The sequence below is a fragment of the Heterocephalus glaber genome, unplaced genomic scaffold (genome assembly GCF_053883595.1).
Source record: "Heterocephalus glaber isolate CG9 unplaced genomic scaffold, H.glaber_assembly_v1.0 deba00001547, whole genome shotgun sequence".
NCBI lineage: Eukaryota > Metazoa > Chordata > Mammalia > Rodentia > Bathyergidae > Heterocephalus > Heterocephalus glaber.
In genome coordinates this window covers 18,743,373-18,763,367 of record NW_028258340.1, presented here as the reverse complement: position 1 = coordinate 18,763,367, position 19,995 = coordinate 18,743,373, and the positions used below count along the sequence as shown (strand labels likewise).

General features: G+C 35.0%; 1 pseudogene; it reads right to left on the bottom strand.

Annotated features, from left to right (window-relative positions):
* Window positions 1-9,104: 9,104 nt before the first annotated feature.
* LOC110350259 (DNA-directed RNA polymerase III subunit RPC9 pseudogene) lies at window positions 9,105-9,523 on the bottom strand (annotated as a pseudogene).
* Between the last annotated feature and the right edge of the window lie 10,472 nt (window positions 9,524-19,995).

The following is a 19,995-nucleotide window of genomic DNA, read 5'->3' as shown; positions in this document are numbered from 1 at the left end:
GACCCAGAGTAGTTATTTGTCAAATGTGAATAAATATTTCTAGTCATTCTGATGTATGAATCCAAGTAAAATCCTGGCCGTGTCAGAGTATTCTCCTTTGAAAATGTTTATCAAAAGATTCACCTAAAATGTGAAAAAGGAGAATCTTTGTTACGGTCTGAATTGTGCCTTCTCTATCAAGATTCATATGTTGGGGTCTTAAATCTCAGTACACCAGAATGTTGATGTATTTGGAGATAGGATCTTTGAAATGTAAGTTAAAATTAAATCTTTAAGGCTCATAACCCGGTGCGACAGGTCTCCTTATAAGAAGAGGAAATTAGGACATAGACATATGTACAGAAGAAAGATCATATGAAAACACTTACAGAAGGTGGCCACCTTCAAGCCAAAGAAAAGCCTCAGAAGAAACCAACCCTTCTGACCCCTTGATTTTCTACTCATAGCCCTCTGAACTATGAGAAAAGAAATTTCTGTTGTTTAAGTGGTCTGATCTATAGCACTTTGTTTTGGCAGTTTCAGAAAACTGAAAGAATCCTGGAAGAGGCAATTAGAGTAAAAGCTATGTACTTACAGTAAGGAGAATAGGGGATATTTCAAGCTCATGTGTGGTCTTCATTATCAAACTTGAAACCCTCAAATCAAAACATTTACTTTGCAAGAAATACAAAACTCCAAAGCACAGAAAGTCACAGCTTGTAAGTGCTGAAACTGGACACAAGTCTTCTGATTTCAAATCTGATGTTTATTAAGAATTAAAACCCTGTTGTATTATAATTATTCACTGCACTTTACTACTACAAATGTGACATAAGCTGCAAGTACTACAAAGGGAACTGGAATGTTAGTATTCTTTTGTGTGGGTACTTCTCTTAAAGATCTAAAGGAGTTTCATTCTTGATATAAATTTGGGTGTTGCTTTAAGCATTGCTCATAACTGTGCATTTACAAGAAGCCACATGATCACTGCATTTTTTTATTAGATGATAATTAATGTATTGATTGACCATTCATGATTAGTGATCTCAGCTGCATGATGCTCAACAAAACAAAGGAAAATCATTTATAGCTAATACTAACATGTACTATACTATACCATTAAATATTGTCTCTCTGAGAATTTTGTTTTTCATATTTCATGTTTACTACTAAACTTCGGAGTTGTCACTACTATTACATTCTGTGGTGACATGAACTAAGTGCTGACTGCTTTCTTTGAGACTGGAAAATACAGTCACACATCTTCCTTGTATAATGTTCAAGCTATTGCCAAGCTTTGTATCTTATATATACAAACTCAATAAAACACAGTTATTTGATTTAAATTATTACTGAAAAATTAAGAATAGAATAATTTTATCAATTTATATGACCAGTGAGGGTACTTATCCATTTGCTTTTAAGCGTGACTTTTACACAATATAGATTTCATTTGATATTAAAATAGCCATAATGAGGAGATCCACATTTGGCAAACATTCTAGAACTTAGAGTCCATCCTTTCTTCACCATTCCTTTACCATTGCTATGACCCATAATTTGGCATATCAGCCTGAGACTTCTGCAGTAGTTTCATGTCTTCATCTGGCCAATTTGTCTTGGCCGTCACTAATGAGAAGGGTTTTTCTTAAGCACTGCTGCAATGATTCCATTTTTCTGCTCAACAAATGTCTTAGCAAATAGAGTTTAAGTACTTTTGCTCCAATACCAGTTTTCCATAGTCATAATAATTACACTAACATTTACAAGTTTACGTGTTTGTACTTAACTCTCAACGAACATAATTTCACAGATAGGAGAACTGAGATTCAGGGTGGAGGCAAAAGATCACAAACAACCTGTATTTGACAGAGTCTGCGTGTAACTTCAGGTTGTTCGATTTTAAGTACTGTCATGTGTTCTTTTCACCTGAAAGATTTCTGTAGCATGTCATGCAATTTCCAATATAAACATACTGTCATCACTCTTTATAGATGTTCCACAGTCTCACCAAACCATATCGTGTGATGCCAGAAGGGAAGTATCATGCTTTAATGTTTTCAGTATGCCTTGGCCCAGTCATAAGTCCATCGTAAATGACAATTAAAACTTGCCTGTTGAACTATTATTTTTGCTTTAAGTAACCCCTTTTATTTTAGTCTTTTCTCAATAAAGATAAAAAAAGTATTTGTTCAAAGGCTGTGATTGAACTTTCGCCATCAGTCATTCTATATTTTAGTTTTGTGGAATGATAACACTAATTTTTATTAGATTAATCTTTTCATTCAATGAAACACAGTATTCGAAATGCCATTTGGAATATTTAAAATGACCTGAGTTAATAATTTGAAAATACTGGTATCAAGCATTTTTATGACCAAACAACAGTCTAGCAAAGTAAAATAATAATTTATTTTTTTAAACATGCATAAAAAGTTACAATATGCATAAGTTCTAGAGATCTAGCAGATAATATGGTGACCATAGTTAGTAATACTGAATTGTTTATTTGAAATTTTTGAACTAAACAGAAGTGTCGTTACCACACACAAACACACACAGGCAAAGGTAATTAAGTGTGGTGATAGATGTATTAATTAATTTATTGTAATCATGTCACAAGGTATATGTATATCAAATCATCATGTTGTACACAATGAATATAGAAAATTTTTATTTTTTAATTATACCTCAATATGCCTGGAAAAAGAAACAGCTCATTTAGAAACAGGATTAGCCTCTTTCAATTGTGATGTCAAGTGACATTGTTTAAACAACATAGTGATAGGGAAGCAGCTCCAATATGGTGCTGGCTAGTGCACCCAGGGGTGCTGCTTCCTCCTTCCAAGAGCCACATTGCTCTCCCAAGTCCACTGCCTCTCTCTTGTTCCCTTCCCAGCTAGATGTCTGAGCATTTCCTAAAACTAATTTAATGTAAATAATTTCATTTGCATTTTTGTAAAGGGATTTTAAGATGTCATTTCTCTTGGAATACCTTTTTCTGAATTAGTATAGGTATCAAGGATATAAAAGAAAAATGCTATGAGAGTATGTGTGTGTGCGTATATGTTCATGTATATATAGAGAAAATATGAGAATATATATGTAAAGAAAATTATGAGAATATACAGAGTATGCAAATACATGTGTCTATTTTCATAGATTCTCGATAGTTTATATATATATATATATATATATATACACACATACAAATAGATAGAGTCATTATATTTATCTCCACAGAAGCTTAATAGTTAAAAATGTCTGGAAAAAAATCCTCCTGATGATACCTTCAATATCAACTTTGTATCCTGTTTGTATCTTTACTCCTATATCACCCTTTTCTCAACGTTCTCACACATTAATGACTCTCGCATAGGTATTTTCCAAGATTGATGGATGACTAGCTAAAAGGTTTCATAGCCCAAGGCAAGGGAGAGGTCCATTAACTTCATGTGGTCAATGATTTCACTAGGTAATGCTCTCTTCTGAGATTTTATTACTAATAAAACCCATGTTTTAATATTCAGAAAATTAAACATCATTGCAAGTTATGCATTCTTATAACTGTATCTGTCCTTGCCCTTTTGTTGTAACTTCATTCTTTAAATACTTTTGTATACCCTTTTTATGCATGTCTTTCAAACTTATATTGTGTTTGCTTTTTGTATATTAAGAGTCCCACAACTAAAAACTAATACTCATTTTCAAGGGACAATTCTTTCAACTACAAGCCAGGTGTGGTGGTGCACACCTATAATCCCAGCACTTTGGAGGCTGAGTCAGTAGGATAACTGAATTTGAGGACTGCCTGGGCTACATAGTGAGTTCGAGGCCAGCCTGAACCACCTAGCAAGACTCTGTCTCAAAACAATTCCTTTAACTATAGAAATTCAATATGGTATTCTGAAATGGAGTAGCTGTAAATAATAGCTTTAGTGGATCTGTATATTTATATCTCAGGTGTCTACTAGAATGCCAGCTGAAAAAAGGAAGAAGAGAAACCAGCTTACCACCATTGGGAAAATAATTGTTTTGTTGCTGTGTTGTTTAATGAATTGACTGCCTCAGACCAAAGATGAGGCCACCTTTCCTACTGATCCTTTTTAATCTAGAAAAATCTTCTGCAGACTATTACTGGCTTTTTAGTTTAATTTGTCAACTAATCTGAAATCATGAACTGTTTTCATGGCTTTTAATTTTTGTATCTCTTCAGATCACAAAATTAGAGGGTCCTTTGTATTTTCTGAAAGGCATCACCATAGATTTTTATTTTTTAATTAAAAGACAGCTAGGGATATTAAATGGTAAAAATGAGAAAGCTTATTTAAATATTTTATTCAGATAAATCACCAGTAATTGACAGCCTGGCTGCTTAAAATCTCAGCCAGGTAGCAAATATACAGTGTACAGGGCTTCATTTAATGATGAAGTAAAAATGCAGAAAGGAATGGGCCAGCAATAAGAAAATATTATTTTGAGTGCACCCTCTCTAGCCAGATGGCTTCTGGGAAATTATTTAATCTACTTGTTGGTCAATTGTATTTCACCTCCTTAAAAGGATAGTAGCAATGACATTTACCCTGACTAGCTCACAGGGTTGTAGTGAGAAGCAAAGAAGACAGTATAGGTTAGAGCAATTCCTAAAATCTAAAGCCCCAAACAAAAGTTACTCTTGAGATCATCTAACAAATGAGAGTATGTTTAGCTATATTTCAGCTTTGTTACACTTCTCTTGGTATAAAATGTTCCTATATAAATTACTCCAACAATCATTGGCAACTTATGAAAGAAACAAATCAAGGTCAAGAAAATATATTCATGAGTTATTCTTCTGCATGCTAATAAGTGAAAATGGTGCCCATTATGGCCCTTTAAGTTGTAAAGCCAGAGGGAGCCATGTTGGCTAATTATGTTAATGGTTACATGCTTGAGGATATTGAAGATTATATCTTATACAGAATTTGCCAAATCATCCATTTCCTATCTGCCAATCTGTTCCTGTTACTAATCAATCAAGTAGAAAGCACAGAACTCCAGCCACTAGAAAACAAATGACCACACATATTTAAATACTAGTGTGCCTGAATTCTTCATTTTTAATTAAAAAATATGTTGCCTGTAGCTGAATCAATTGTAAATATTTTCAAACAGAAGTGATTTACCTTTCTATATGAATCTATATATTACATACATACATAAAATGGCCATTCAGTCAAATCAGTTCAAATAAATACATACAACAATATTATCCTTGGCCACTACAGTTCTCCACTCTTCCAACTGAGCCATCAAAGGTCTCGAGATCCCTACAATCTGGTCTTTAGGAAATCACCACATATCCTAACTGATAAGATAAAGGACTAAATAAAGCTACCTAGGTGAGTCAGTTTAAAATTGGCTGTGGGGAAATTATTAAAATGTTGGGCAAGAAATCTTCATCTGTAGAAGTTCATTAGGTAGAAAAACCCATATTCTCTAATACTAGATTAAAAGGAATCACAATGCCTTAAACTAGGGGAGTACTGTCAATTGGTGGGAGACAATTATAGGGAACTCTCTCCTTCAAAGGGCAGGACATTTAGTAGCTACATAGGTCTTTGCCCTCTGAAAACCTATAATCATTGTAGTGAATAGATTTTAGGGATAGAAATAGCCCATTATTGAAAGCCACTGAAAGGAAAATTTTCCATGTTAATGTTAACAACAAATTTAGACTTCATCACAGTGGGAAACCTAGAAACATACAGAAAGAATAATTTTTAAAATGGCAGATGAATGAAATTTTGAAAATAATTTTGATTAATAATGCTAAGTAATGCAATCTTAACTATAGTTAATTATTATATTTACAGATGAGCAGCATCTGTTGCAACCAAGTACTAAATAATTCTTCTGTTATCACTTTTACTTATTTGTGATACAATAGTTTACAAATGAATCATTAATTTTATCTATAAATTGAAAATTTCCTATCCATGGCTTTACTATTTCCCAGTGAATATAATTTGTTTAAATTCCCCCTCAAAACTCCAGCTGTGCCTTCATACCTCCTAATATACTCTATACTATCCTCATGTGAATTGATTCCAAGAATTTTCCAGTTGCATTCTTCTCTAGATATTTATAGACTGGCTAATAAATGTCACATGCTTGCCTTAAAATATGTAGTCACACACTAAGTGCTACAAATACCATCATTAATTTGAAATAAAATCTTTATCGTGGCCTATGGGTTCAAGGTGATTTGGCCCCTTGGGACTACATTTCCTACTCAATGATTGTTCACTTCCATTGAGCAACTAGCTACATTGGCCTTGCAGTTCCTGAAACACTTTCTGTCGGCTCCCACTTTAGGGACTTTGCATCTACAGTTCCATCTACCAAAGATGTGTGATACCTGATCATCACATTGCCCTCTCTTTTTCTTCTTACAGATATCCCCTCATCTCCTCTGAGAAGTCCTCCATGTCCAATGTATCTAAATTTGCCTCCCTCATCCTGTCCCTCTCTATAACTTGTCTGTCTTATTTTTCTTCAAATAACTACTGCCACCTGACATTTGCTCCATAGTAATTAATCAAAGCTCCCTTACTAAAATATTGGGATGTATAAGGGTAGTCTTCCTGGGTTTTAATCCCAATGCTGTGTCTTACTAACTGGGTAACTTTAAGCAGGTTGTTTAACTTTTCAGTGCTTCAATTTCCTCACCATTTACTTCATAGTACTTTTGTCCCATCTCCTCTATTGGTGTTAAGCTACACATAGATAAGAGTTAGAAAGAACTTCAAAGAGGTTCCAACAAGAAGTCTTTATTAAGTTTTTTAAACATCTGAGGATTCTTCATTCTCATAAATATTTGCTGCTGCATATATTTTAACTAATATTTCAGTAAAGTTACAAGTTTTCTTTCCTTCTCTCTTCCTGCCCTGTGCCCCGTCTTCTTTCTTTTTTTTTTTATTAAATTCTTTTATTGGTACATTGTAGGTATACAACACAATTACATTTCTCATTGGGAATTGTACCTTTACATAACGCATCTTGGTTCTTATTTTTTTCCCATTCCTAGCCCTCCCTTCACGCCCTCCACCCTTCCCTATTTACAAAGACTTTATTTCCATTTTTTCCACTTCTCAGCATTTGTCCTTTCCCTTCTTTCCTTTCCCCTGCCCCTCCCAATACCCCTACCCCTACCCCTTTGGACCTTTTCTTCCTATTTGGCATTATGGATTATTCATTCTAATCATTGGTACATTTTAGGTATACAATATAATGACATTCATCATTGGAAATTTGCACCTTTACATAGTCTCTCTTGGTTATTATTTTTCACCCTTGCCCAGCCCTCCCTTCAACCCCTCCATTCCTCCCTATTTACAAAGATTTTGTTCCTATTTTTCCATTTTCTCATATTACTCCCATTCCCTTCTATCCTTTCCCCTAGCCCTCCCACTTCCTTCCCCTTTGCCCCTTTTCTTCCTATTTCACATTACCTATTATACATTTTAGTCCTTATTTATAGTTTCGGTTTCTCACACCAGAGAAACTATTCAGTATTTATACATATGTGTCCTATTTATTTCACTTAAGAGTATCACCTCAATGTGCATCCACTTAGCTATAAATGTCTCTAATTTCTCATTTTTTATGGCTGAGTAGTACTCCATTTTATTAAAAAAACACATTTTCTTCATCCAGTCTCCAGTTGATGGGCATTTGGGCTGTTTCCAAGTTTTAGCTATTACAAACTGTGCTGCTATGAACATGGGCACACATATATCACTGTCGTATGATTCTTTTAATTCTTTGGGGAAGATCCCCAGCAGTAGAATAGTGGGGGGACTTCCAGTCCTAGTTCTTTGAGGTATCTCCATACTGATTTCCACAGTGGTTGCACCAGTCTACACTCCCACCAGCAGTGGAGCAGGGTTCCTCTTTCTCCACAGCCCCACCAGCATTTGTTATTGATTTCATGATAGCAGCCATTCTTTCTGGAGTGAGGTGGAATCTCAGCATTTTCATTTGCATCTCTCGAATAACTAGCGATGTTGAACATTTTTTCTTGTATTTATTTGCTATTTCGACTTCTTTGTGTGAGAAATGTCTGTTCATTTCAGATGCCCATCTTCAGATTGGGTCTTTAAATTTGGGAGGTCTGATCTTTATAAGTTCTTTATAGATTCGAAATAGTAGACCTTTGTCTGAGGAAGAGCAGGTGAAGATTTTTTCCCATATTGTGGGTTGTCTCTTCACACTGCTGGTGGTTTCTCTTGCTGTGCAGAAGCTTTTTAAGAAGAAGAGATCCCACTTGTTGATTGTTTGTGTTAGTTCATGGGCAACTGAGGTTTTGTTCATAAAATCTTTTCCTACACCGATGTCTTCAAGGGTTCTACCTAACCTCTGTTCCAACTGGTTCAGCATTTCTATTTTAATATTTAGATCTTTAATCCATTTCAATTTTAGTTTAGTGCATGGTGAGAGATATAGGTCTAGTTTTAATCTTTGGCAAGTTGAAGCCCAATTTTTCCAGCACCATTTATTAAAGAGGCTATCTTTCCTCCAGTGAGGGTGTTTGGATCCTTTGTTGAAGATGAGATGGCTGAGTGTGTCTGGCGTTGTTTCTGCATCTTCTAATCTGTTCCATTGGTCCTCAGGTCTGTTTCTTTGCCAGTACCATGCTGTTTTTATCACAGTAGCTTAGCTTTGTAGTATAGTTTCAGGTTGGGGATTGTGATACCCCCTGCCATGGTTCTGTTACCTAGAATTGCTTTTGCTATATTCTGGGTCTCTTCTTGTTCCAAATGAATTTTTGGATTGTTTTCTCAAGGTCCATGAAGTATGCTTCTGGGATCTCAATTGGAATTGCATTAAATCTATATAGCAGTTTTGGAAGTATGGCCATTTTCACTATAGTAATCCTTCCTACCCAGGAGCAGGGGATGTCTGTCCATTTTCTGATATCATCTTCAATCTCTCTTTTCTGGTGGTTTCTTACAGAGTTAAACTTACTGTGTGACCCACCAATTTCTCTCCTAGGTAAGTGCCCAGAAGAAATGAAAATTCAATTTACACAAAAACCTGTGTGCTACTCAGCTTTCTGTTGCTTTGACAAAATACCTTAGAGGAAAAATTTCTTTGGCTCACAGCTTCAGAGGTTTCAGTCCATGGTCACTTGGCTGCATCATTCTGGGCTTGGTCAGTTTGTGGCTTTTCATTGCTGTGAGAAATTCTCTGACAATCTCAGGGCTCTGGTGTCTGCATGGAGTTTTTGATAAGTACTTTAATGTTTCATACGTGATGGTGTTCAAGTTCTGCTGCCCGGCACTGTGCTTATTCTTCCCACTTTCTCTACGCTGCTCTTTCAGGTCAGTTAATAACTGGAACACCTCGTAGTTACTGAGCAGCACTGAATTTCCATCCTTCACTTCCATGCCGTCCTGCCTTATCGCGGACAAGGAGACCTCGCTGCGCCACCGCCACACCCACCTTCCTCGCGGAGATCCCGGGTCGCCGGCTCTGCTCTGCGCGCCGCGGTGCAGGCCGGGAGACCCCGTCTTCTCTCTTGATTTTAGCTTTTTTCCTGTTAGTTATAATCTCAGAATGGTCAGAAGGGGGAGTCACCTTCAGAGTTCTTAGCCATCTTGTATCTGTCCAATATAAGACACCCACATAGAAAATTTCAGTGGCTTTAATTTCATCTCAAATCTGATTTTCAACAAAAGCAGCTCTTCAACTGAAATAAACTTTTCTATTAAAACTACAAAAATGACCATTGTTATTTGCGCATTTGAGTATTATCAGTCTAAACAAATATTGATCCTGCACATCTCTTGTACGTATTCTCATAAAGAGATGTTGAGTATCAGGAGTAAAGAAAAAGATTTCAGAATAAAGTTTAGATATAGCTCATGTCTATATAAATTTTGAACTATAATTATGAATAGAAAAATCAAAGTCTACCAAACAAGAAGTCTTTATCAAGTTTTTAAAACATCTGAGGGTATTTATTGTACCAGGGATTGAATTCAGGACCTTGCACTTGTGAGACAGGCAGTGGAACCACTGACCTAAATCTCCAGCCCTATCTGAGAGTTCTTTATTCCCGTAAATATTTGCTGCTACATATATTTTAGCGAATATTTCAGTTAAGTTACAAAATTACAAATCTAGATTTTTTTCAAGTATTCAAGTTCAATTATAAATCTTGTACTGCTTGTAGAAATAAGGCTTTGAATCAAAAACTAAAATAATCATATATACTTGTTCTTTGATTAACATTAATTCACATTTAACCAATTAAATTCCCTTACACAACCACACATTTAATTAAATTCCCTTAAGAATTTTAATCTACATTTACAAATTTAATATATTTGATTCTCAAAAGTTCTTCAAAAAAAAAAAACCAGAACAGTTTTACAAAACTAAAAAGTCCCCCTATATAAGCTATTCCTGTGAATCTAATAAAACCAAAATATTAATGTAATAAATCAGGACTACTTATACATTCAAAAACTGTTATAAACTCATTTGGATTCTTTGATAACTTTCAAGTCAGAGACATAACAAATCGAAAATTAATTAACCACTTCAAACTAAAATTGATCCACAGGCCAGATTCTCCAATACATCAGATTCCCTTAAATACTTCAGCATCTTTAAATGAAAACATCAGAGATAATCACTGAACTGACAAAAAGTAATCCTAAATTTAATACAAAATAGTATGATTTTGATTTAATTACTTTTCTGCTTTTATTACTACAAAGACCCAACTGAAGGATCTATGATTTCAGCTTATGGTAAAGAAAATCAAGGCTAAGACAGGAGCTCTTACATTTTATAAAATGCTAATGTTAAATAATCTTTCAAAACTCAGTGGACCATATATGTGTGGTTCTATTTCTAGATTCTCTGTTTTATTCAAATGATCTATATGTCCTTCCTTACACCAACACTGCCTTGATTACTGTAGCTTTAGAAGAAGTCTTAAAATTAGGTACTAAATGTCTTCCAACACTGATTTTGTGTTTTTTTTTTTTTGGTTTCTTTAAACTTTTCTAGGTCCTTTGTACTCCTACATAACTTTTAAATTTCAATATCCAATTCTTCATTTATAGCAAGTATACACAGACCTGAATTTTTATATATACCTTGTGTTTTCTAATCCTGCTAAATTCAAATACAAGTTCTAGGGGCTCCTAGAGATTTCTTAGTATTGTCTCTGTAGATGATCATTACATCTACATATAAAGATTTTGCTTCTGCCTTGCCAATCCTACCCTAATTGTGTCATTTTATTGCAAGACTATTTTGGTGGGGCCTAGGTTTCAAAGTTTAATGGACAGATAAAGAGTAAGCATATCTGCCCTTGTTCCCCACCTTAAGGAGAAAGCATTGTATCTTCTCCATTCATATAAGGTGTTCTCACTGGAAGTATGGAGTACATGTCTTCAATCTGTTGAGAAGGTTAGGTTCTGTTCTACTTCTAGTCTCCTGATAGCTTTTACCATGAACAGCTGTAGAATTTAGTCCAATACTTTTTCTCCAACTAGTGACAGGATCATATGGCTTTTTCCTTTCCTCTGTTAAAATGATGACTTTTGGGGGTGGATCTTCCAATGCTGAACCAACACTGCCATCCCTATAACAAAACCACTTTCTACATACTGCCAGATCTGATTTCTAAGAGTTTATTTTGTTAAACAAATTTCTATCTATGTTCATACTTTTTTCTTCTATTATCTTTATCCAGTTTTAGGATTAGCACAATGTTGAGTTCCTAAAATGAGGGGAGAAGTGTTTCTTCTTTTTTCTGCTTTGTTTGATATAATTTATCAGTTAAAATGTATATGAGCCTGCTGTTGTCATATAGGTAGGTTTTCAAGCTAGAAATATACTTTCTTTTAATAGATGCTATTCAAATTTTATATTTCCTCCAGAGTTAGTTTCATTAATTTGTCTTCCAAGGTACTTCTTAGAAGTTGTCAAATTTATTTCAAAACAGATTTTTGAAATATGCTTTCTATATCCTTTTAAATTCTGTAAAATCTGTGGTAATGTCTCCTAGATCTTGATACTGTAATTTTAAAATGTATAATTGATATTGCATAATTTAAAAAATATATAATTGATATTGTGTAATTATAAATGTATAATCGATATTGTAATTTTTCAAATGTATAATTGAGGAAGAAAAGGTCTAAAGGAGCAGGGGAAGTGGGAGGGGTAGGGGAAAGGAAAAAAGGGAAAAGAAAAAATATGAGAAAAGGAAAAAAATGGAAACAAAGTCTTTGCAAATAGGGAAGGCCGGAGGGGGTGAAGGGAGGGCAGGGGAATGGAGAAAAAATAAGAACCAAGATACTCATGTAATGGTACAAGATCCCAATGATGAATGTAACTGTATTGTATACCTAAAATGTACCAATAAACTTAATGGGAAACAAACAAACAAACAAACAAACAAAAAAGACAGGAACTCTCTATAGTCTTGAATTTCCCCATCTTTTCAGATAAGTAGATTATCCTACAATATAATTTGATATCATATCATTTTAATAATTTTTCCCAGCTACTTTTCATCAGCCACCACCATTCTATCATAATTTTATTTGAAACTATAGAGCATATTGGGCTGGGGATTTAGCTCAGTGGTTCTGCCACCTGCCTCGCAAGTGCAAGGACCTGAGTTCAATCCCGGGTACCAAAAAAAAAAAAAAACAGTATAGAGCATATAAGAGTTATAGTATAATGTCTAATAGTTACACTATTCCATGTAAACTGCCTGCACAACAGAAAACAATTTTCATCTTACCTTGAGAATTTCTATGAGGAAATATATGGTAGTATTAAGAGAAGAGATTGTTTTGGCTCATATTTATGATTCATATCAGAAATACACAATTGCTTATTAGCAGATATTAAGCCAAACACGATATCAAAATCCAGTATTTTAAGTTACACTGAGCACCTTTTTAGAGTGAATGAGAAAACTGATTAAAGGGGAAAAAAAGGATCTGAAAGCAATTGATGTTTGCAGGAATGTCACTTGTAACTTTCCAAGCATTATGCACAATAGCCAAGATGTCTATTGTAGATGAATGAATAAAGAAAATTCAGTTTAAACATACAGTGGCATGCCATTCAACCTTAAACAAAGAAGGAAATTCTGCAATATGTGACAACATGGATGTGTCTTGAGGACAGTTTGCTAAGGACAAATACTACATGATTTCACTTATATGAAGTATCTTATATCTGAGTCAAATGGTGCTTTCCAGGGAGCTGGGGGGGAGCAGAAATAGGAAGTTAATAATCAACAGGCCCAAAGTTCCACTCAAGCAAGACAAATAAGCCTAGAGATCTGCTGTATAAGAGTGTACCTACTGTCAACAGTATTGTACTTAAAATTTCTAAAGGGGTAAATCTCAAATTAAGTGATCTTACCACAATAAAATAAGTTTTAGTACAGCTGTTTTTAAAGGATATTCCATGAGTGACCTAATGTAGCGCATGAAACTGTGAGCTAATGGCCAATTTTTGATGTATAGAAACATGCATTCAAATCAAATTTCAGTTATAACTTTTTTCTTTTAAACTGCCCTAATTTATTGTGTTAATGGCATTTTAACTAAACCCAGAGCTAGAGACTGGAACATTAGGACAGAAAAGAGGTTGAATTCACTTTCAAGTAATCTTCATATTACCCTTTAAAATCTTTACCTTCACAAAAAAAGTCTTCAACATGTGACACTATTTAAAGGAAATTTTCAAGTGCACGCATTTGCAAAGCTTGCTGAAGAAACTATAAGCAATGAAGTAGCCAAAGGAAGAATGTCAGAAAGAGCCTGAGGTTTTGATGTGAAGGCCTTGCTTCCTAATTGTTATTATGCTTACAAGGACACTCTGTAAAAAGAAAAATGAACGCCTTGCTCAACACCTGCTGTAAGAAGATGCCGGGACTTTGTGCTTGCTTAAATCATTTCTTTTTTCCTAAAACAAATTGCTGAACAAGCCCTAGGCTATTTAATTTCCAAATACTAGTAATTAAAATGAGTAACATCGTCAGAATTTGGCAGGGCCACAGCTTTCTTTTTCCCTTTTCATTTTCACATAAATTTCAGTGAAGGTCAGATTTGTTGAAGGGAGGAGAGGGGGGTGAAACCTGCCGGCCGTGTGCTCATGGGAGGTTAAAATATGACTTGTTCACAGTGTCCCTCATAGTTCAGGACTTAATGGTCCTTGACGGGGATAACCTAGAAGTTAATTTTACTCTGTGTCCCAAAAGCAGTCATTGTCAATGTAATCTTTCTTGTAGGCTGAAGGATATCGTCAACAAATGATCTGACTTTCAATGGCAATTGACCAGCCATGTCTCAGACCCCAAGAGTCATGAATGTGGTCCTTTATTGATATCTCTCCTATTTACAGTGCTGAAAAAAATAAGACAACTATTTTTTATTTACCTCGCGTATACTTCATTTTTATGTATTTCTCCCTAAGAATTATTTCTTAATGGTTCTTACATTATTTTTTCTTTACCTGAGGTCATAGTATATCCGAATTATAAACTTTTAAATACTTCAGATACAGAGAACACTTTTCTCAAGAAAAATCAAGCTTTTTAAAGATATAGCGAGCTCTTATTTGGGAGAAATGAATTGGAATAGTGCGAAGTATATGCACTTTGTTCTCTTTCACATCTTAGCTCTGCTACTTCCTGGATGGGCAAACTGGGTGGAGTCTTTTCGCCTCCCTGGGTCTTACTTGCCTAATCTGTAGAATGTAAAGAAAGATTAAAAGTGCCGTTGTGAAAATTCAATGAAATGAAGAATGCAAGACAGATTAACTTTCTAAAGAATCACCTGAGTCTAATTTCTACAAAAAACTTACAGAATAAACAAATAGGATTCTTTTTCTTTTTCTAGTTGATTCCCCCCACCTTAAAGAGAGTAAGGAAAGCTGTTGTCCTTGAACTTTGGCTTCATCTTACCCCAGTGAGAACAACAGGTATTAGTTTTCAACACCTGAGCCCCCTGGGTTGTTCTGCATAGTAGCCCAAGAGTAGAGGATGGTTGGCAGAATCTATAGAGGGTGGACAGTAAATGCCAAGGCTGTGACCATCAGCAAAGAACCTTCAGAATCAGAACCCTCTGGATGGGACATTCGAGTAAAAAGGCTGGGCTGTATGACCGAGCACCTGTAGGAGTGTAATCTGTGGAAATCAAGGGCAAAGAATCAATCTAAAAAAGAACTTTTCAAAGGCAGGAGGAAGAGTATGTGAAGATCACATACAGGTATTTGTATATAGTATCCAGGACAACCCAGTCTACTGTTGCAAATAAATAAAAGGTGAGACTAAGAACTACATGTTTCTCTCTAATTGAGCTACATGCTGCCAAAATTTCAAAAGAAATAAAAAAGGTGTAAGGATTAAACCCAGGATTTTATGCATTTGAAAGCACTACTAGATGAGCCTGTGGGTGGGCAGAAAAACAATCTCTTTTCTACTTGATGGTTTCTGGTCACAGATCCTATAGCATGGCCTTAGGGTTGGTTCTAGTTACATTATGTATTTCCAACCCAATCCAGAAGATTTGAAAGATTACAAACAGAGCACAATAGACATAGGAAAGAATTAAGTAAATAGTGAGGCTTTTGTAAATGTTTCACTACTTAAGTCATCTTGCCAGGCCTCCTCAGTTTGGGGAAATGTGTTGCCTTGACATTAGTGACAATTTTCTAGCCCTGAACCACTTTTGCAGGATGTTTAGGAAGCCGGAAGAGTGCCTGCTATGCACAACAGTAAATTCACTTGCAGATTATCTCAGGCTCTCCCAGCAACACTGTATCCTGATCAGAGATCACTCTTGTCTAGTAAGTTGGTTTCGGAAGCAGGGTTACTGAGGTCAATTTCTCAGTGTTTATGCCCCTAGATAAGTTCAAAACTAAATCCCAAAATTTTGACCCGTTGACACTGTAAGGAGAAGACACCAGATAAAATGTCCCAAATTTCTGATTCATGGAAGCTGTAAGATAATAAATTTGTAATGTTTCCTATTTGCTAAGTTCGTAGCCCCCTGAGTTGTCCTCCACAGTGGCCCAGGTGCAGAGGGTGGCAGTCAGAATCTACGAAGACATTAGTATATAACTGTACATAAAAGTTCCTTAGAAATGGAATGCCATGGTCAGATGCTGTTAAGAAAGTGAAGGAACAATCAAAAAAGGTGGCAGAAAATATTTGTAATTATATATCGAATAAGGGACTTATATCCAGAATATTGAAAGAACTTTTTAAACTCAATAATAAAAAGACAAACAGTAAAAATGTCCAAAGACCCTAAATAGATGTTTCCTCAAAGACTATATAAAAATGGGCAACAAGTACATGAAAAGACATAAAACATTATTAATCACCAGAGAGATGTCAACCAAAATTATAATGAAGCCAGGCAAGGTAGCACATGCCTACAGTGCCAACACTGGGGAGGCTGAGGCAAGAGGATTGCCCTGAGTTCGAGGCCAGCCTGAGCTACATAGTGAGTTCAAAGGCAGTCTGAATTACATAGTGAGACCCTGTTTCAGAACACCCTATCCCTCCCCCTCAAAAAACCCCAAAATTACAATGAGGTTCACTTTGTATCCAATAAGATGGCTACAATTTTTTTAAAAGGGACAATAATGCGTGCTTGTGCGGAGGTGGAGAAATGTGAACCTTGAGACATTGCTAGTAGAAATGTAAAGTGGTGCAGCCACTTTACCAAACAGTCTGAAAAATCTTTAAATGATTAAAGTGACCCAATTAGTTACCTACCTAGTTAACTACTTTAAAGGACTTAAAACATATGTCCATCAGAAAAACGTGCTCACAAATGCTCATAGCAGTATCACCATAACAACAAAGGGTACATACAAAATGCCTGTCAATTGAGAAATAGATAAATTGTGGCATGTCCATACAGTGAAATATTATTCAGCAATAAAACGGAATGAAATACTGATATGCACTACAACACACTAAGTAAAAGAAGCCTTTCACAAAAGATCATATATTGTGTGATTTCATTCCTACAAAATGTTCAGAATGGGGAAATGCATAGAGACAGAAAGTAGATTAGGATTTCCCTTAAGTAGGGGCTGGGAATAAGAAATGACTGCTAATAGCATAGGGATTCCTTGTGGGGGAATGCAAATATCCTAAAATTAGGTTACAGTGATGGTTACACCATTCTGTAAAAATGACAAAAAACAGAAACACTTAAAATTGGTGCATTTTATGATATGTAAATTATATTTCACATGAACTGTTTAGCAAAACAACACTGAAAGCCTAGTTTTGCTTGGGCAATGCTGAGAAAGCAAGTGTCCTGTGGTGATAGAGCCGCAGAAAAAAACAACATAAAACAACATCAAAACCAAAAAAATGCCCAATCTGCTGATTGGCATAGTAAGTGACTAGATCTGGTAGTATTTCACTCTGTTGGTGATGACAAAGCACAGTAGAGGGAAAAGGGGCATTTTGTTAAATAGTGAGTTTTCTTATCCTTGGTCCCTTGCTAATTAGCTTAGTGATATCAGTGGCCTTTCATATTGCCAGGAACAAGTAGCACTTGAACTGTATAACTCCTAGTCACTAACAGTTCAAATTCTTCCTTGTAGCCTGATGATTTGTACAAAAATAATCACTAAAATAACTTTCAAAGTCTCCAATTATACCAAGGATTTACTTAAGTTCAAAACTAAAACCCCAAATGACAGCAAGTGTTTTATGTCACTTCCTCTGTGTTATTCATTCTTTTTTTTTCTTTTTTTTTTTGGTACCAGGGATCGAACTCAGGACCTTGAGCTTGCAAGGCAGGTGCAGGCTCCATGAAGCCAAATCCCCATCCCATATTTATTCTTGATTTTAATGCCGATGTAAGGTTAGGATTTTGTACAAACTTCATAATAAATATTTACCATTGTAAATTATTTGTCCTGGCTTTCCTGATACTAATTTTCACCAAATTATTTTTAAAACCATTTTAACTATTTTGAAAGCTCGGAAATGAGGAAAAGAAAGAAAACAAACTGATTTAATGTGATGCAAAAAAATGATTTCAGTTCCACTTAGAACATCTAAATGAATTTCTACTTTCCTTGGTCACTAAATAGTCACAAGGCCTTATTCTATTGGTTACTAAGGTAACCCAAAGCTGGCAGCATGTTGACATACTTTCCAAGGCCAAGAGGTATTGCAGTATTTCATAGATAAAGTCACATTAACCTCAAACTTGTCCTTTTCACAAAAGAACAATAATTGTTTGAATGAATTGGTTGTCATGTCATTCTTTGTTTTTTAAAGGAATTTTTTGCTTCACTTTCCTTCAACTCTACTATACATTCTGTTTTAAACATGACATAGTAGTAGAAGTCAGATAGCTCTTTCAATTCCTGCACCAAGCCATTTATTGGTCCTCATACAGCTTACATACAGCCTGGATCAAAATCCATGTAGTCATCCAAGAGGTCCTCAAAAGAAGACCTTCTTTGATCTACCCTTCCAGATCCATTAAGATAGATCTAGTGGTAATAAAAGCAAATGAGCTAGATGAGGAGAACTTTAAAACAGTGGTAAAGATTCATTAGCACTGTCCAAAAAGTAAGTTCTAAAAAAAATCCCAAGTGATGATAAATTTAGATAAATATAACCCTGAATAAGTGTATTAAACTCTGATAACATTAAGATATACAGACAAAACATTATTTGTCTACTTAATAATTATATACTTTTAAATGAAATAATTTACATATAAATCTGATCAAAGAAAAAGCCTGAATGTGAAATCATGGTAGTCTTCAACTATTTACAAACCCTCCCCAGACAGATCAAGGACTGACATTTGTGGGTTGTGAATTCCAGCTCTTCTAAAGTTCTTCAAGTTCTTTTACATTCAACAGTTCTTATGAGCTTTTAAATTTCCTTACTTTGAATTTAATGCATCCTCAGGCATCCTTAAATTTGACCTTATTCCCTTATATCCTATAAAAAATGATTTCCGTGCATTTCAGTTATGTCAAGGGCATACTGAATTGATCAAAGGAGTTAAAAATTCTCAGAATAAAATATTTTCTCTAAAGTTATACCACTCTATTCAATTTAATAAATATTGACTACAGCTCTGTAATTGTTGAAATGCAAAACTGAGCACTGCAATTAATTCAGTGGTTTGTTTTATTTACTTGTATAACTCCCCATTTAAAGTCTGTTTTTAAAGATAATTTTTATTATTTCCTTATGGCAATCCAACCCTTGTCTTGAGAGTGGGAAAATTAATCCCATGTACATATTTTGTACTCAATTATTAACATCCAATTCTTTTATAGTTAATTTGACATATCATTTATTTAACTTAGCTGGATTTCTCTTGAGTTCTTAATTTTGCTATTAGATGAATAATTGAAAATTTATAAAGGGTTTGAGAAAATAAAAATTTGAACACTTGAGCTGTACCTACTTTCTAATTCTGCCTTTTAATTTAAGTGTCCTCAACTTGTCAATTGTTAACTTCTTTTCCATAATCCAAAAATTCATTTGGAAGCAGAAGAAACCTAGAATAGCAAAAGCAATTCTAGCCAACAGAGACATGGCTGGGGGTATCACAATCCCCAACTTGAAACTATACTACAAAGCTACTGTGATAAAAACAGCATGGTACTGGCAAAGAAACAGACCCGAAGATCAGTGGAATAGATTAGAAGATGCAGAAACAACTCCAGAAATACTCAGCCACCTCATCTTTGACAAAGGAGCCAATCACCCTCATTGGAAAAAAGATAGCCTGTTCAATAAATGGTGTTGGAAAAACTGGATTTCAACCTCCCAAAGATTAAAACTAGACCCATACCTATCACCGTGCACTAAACTAAGATCGAAGTGGACTAAAGAGCTAAATATCAAGATATAAGATATGTTTAATATTCAAATGAAGCTGTAATCATTTCATCTTCCATTGCTCTTTGCTGTCAGAATAATTC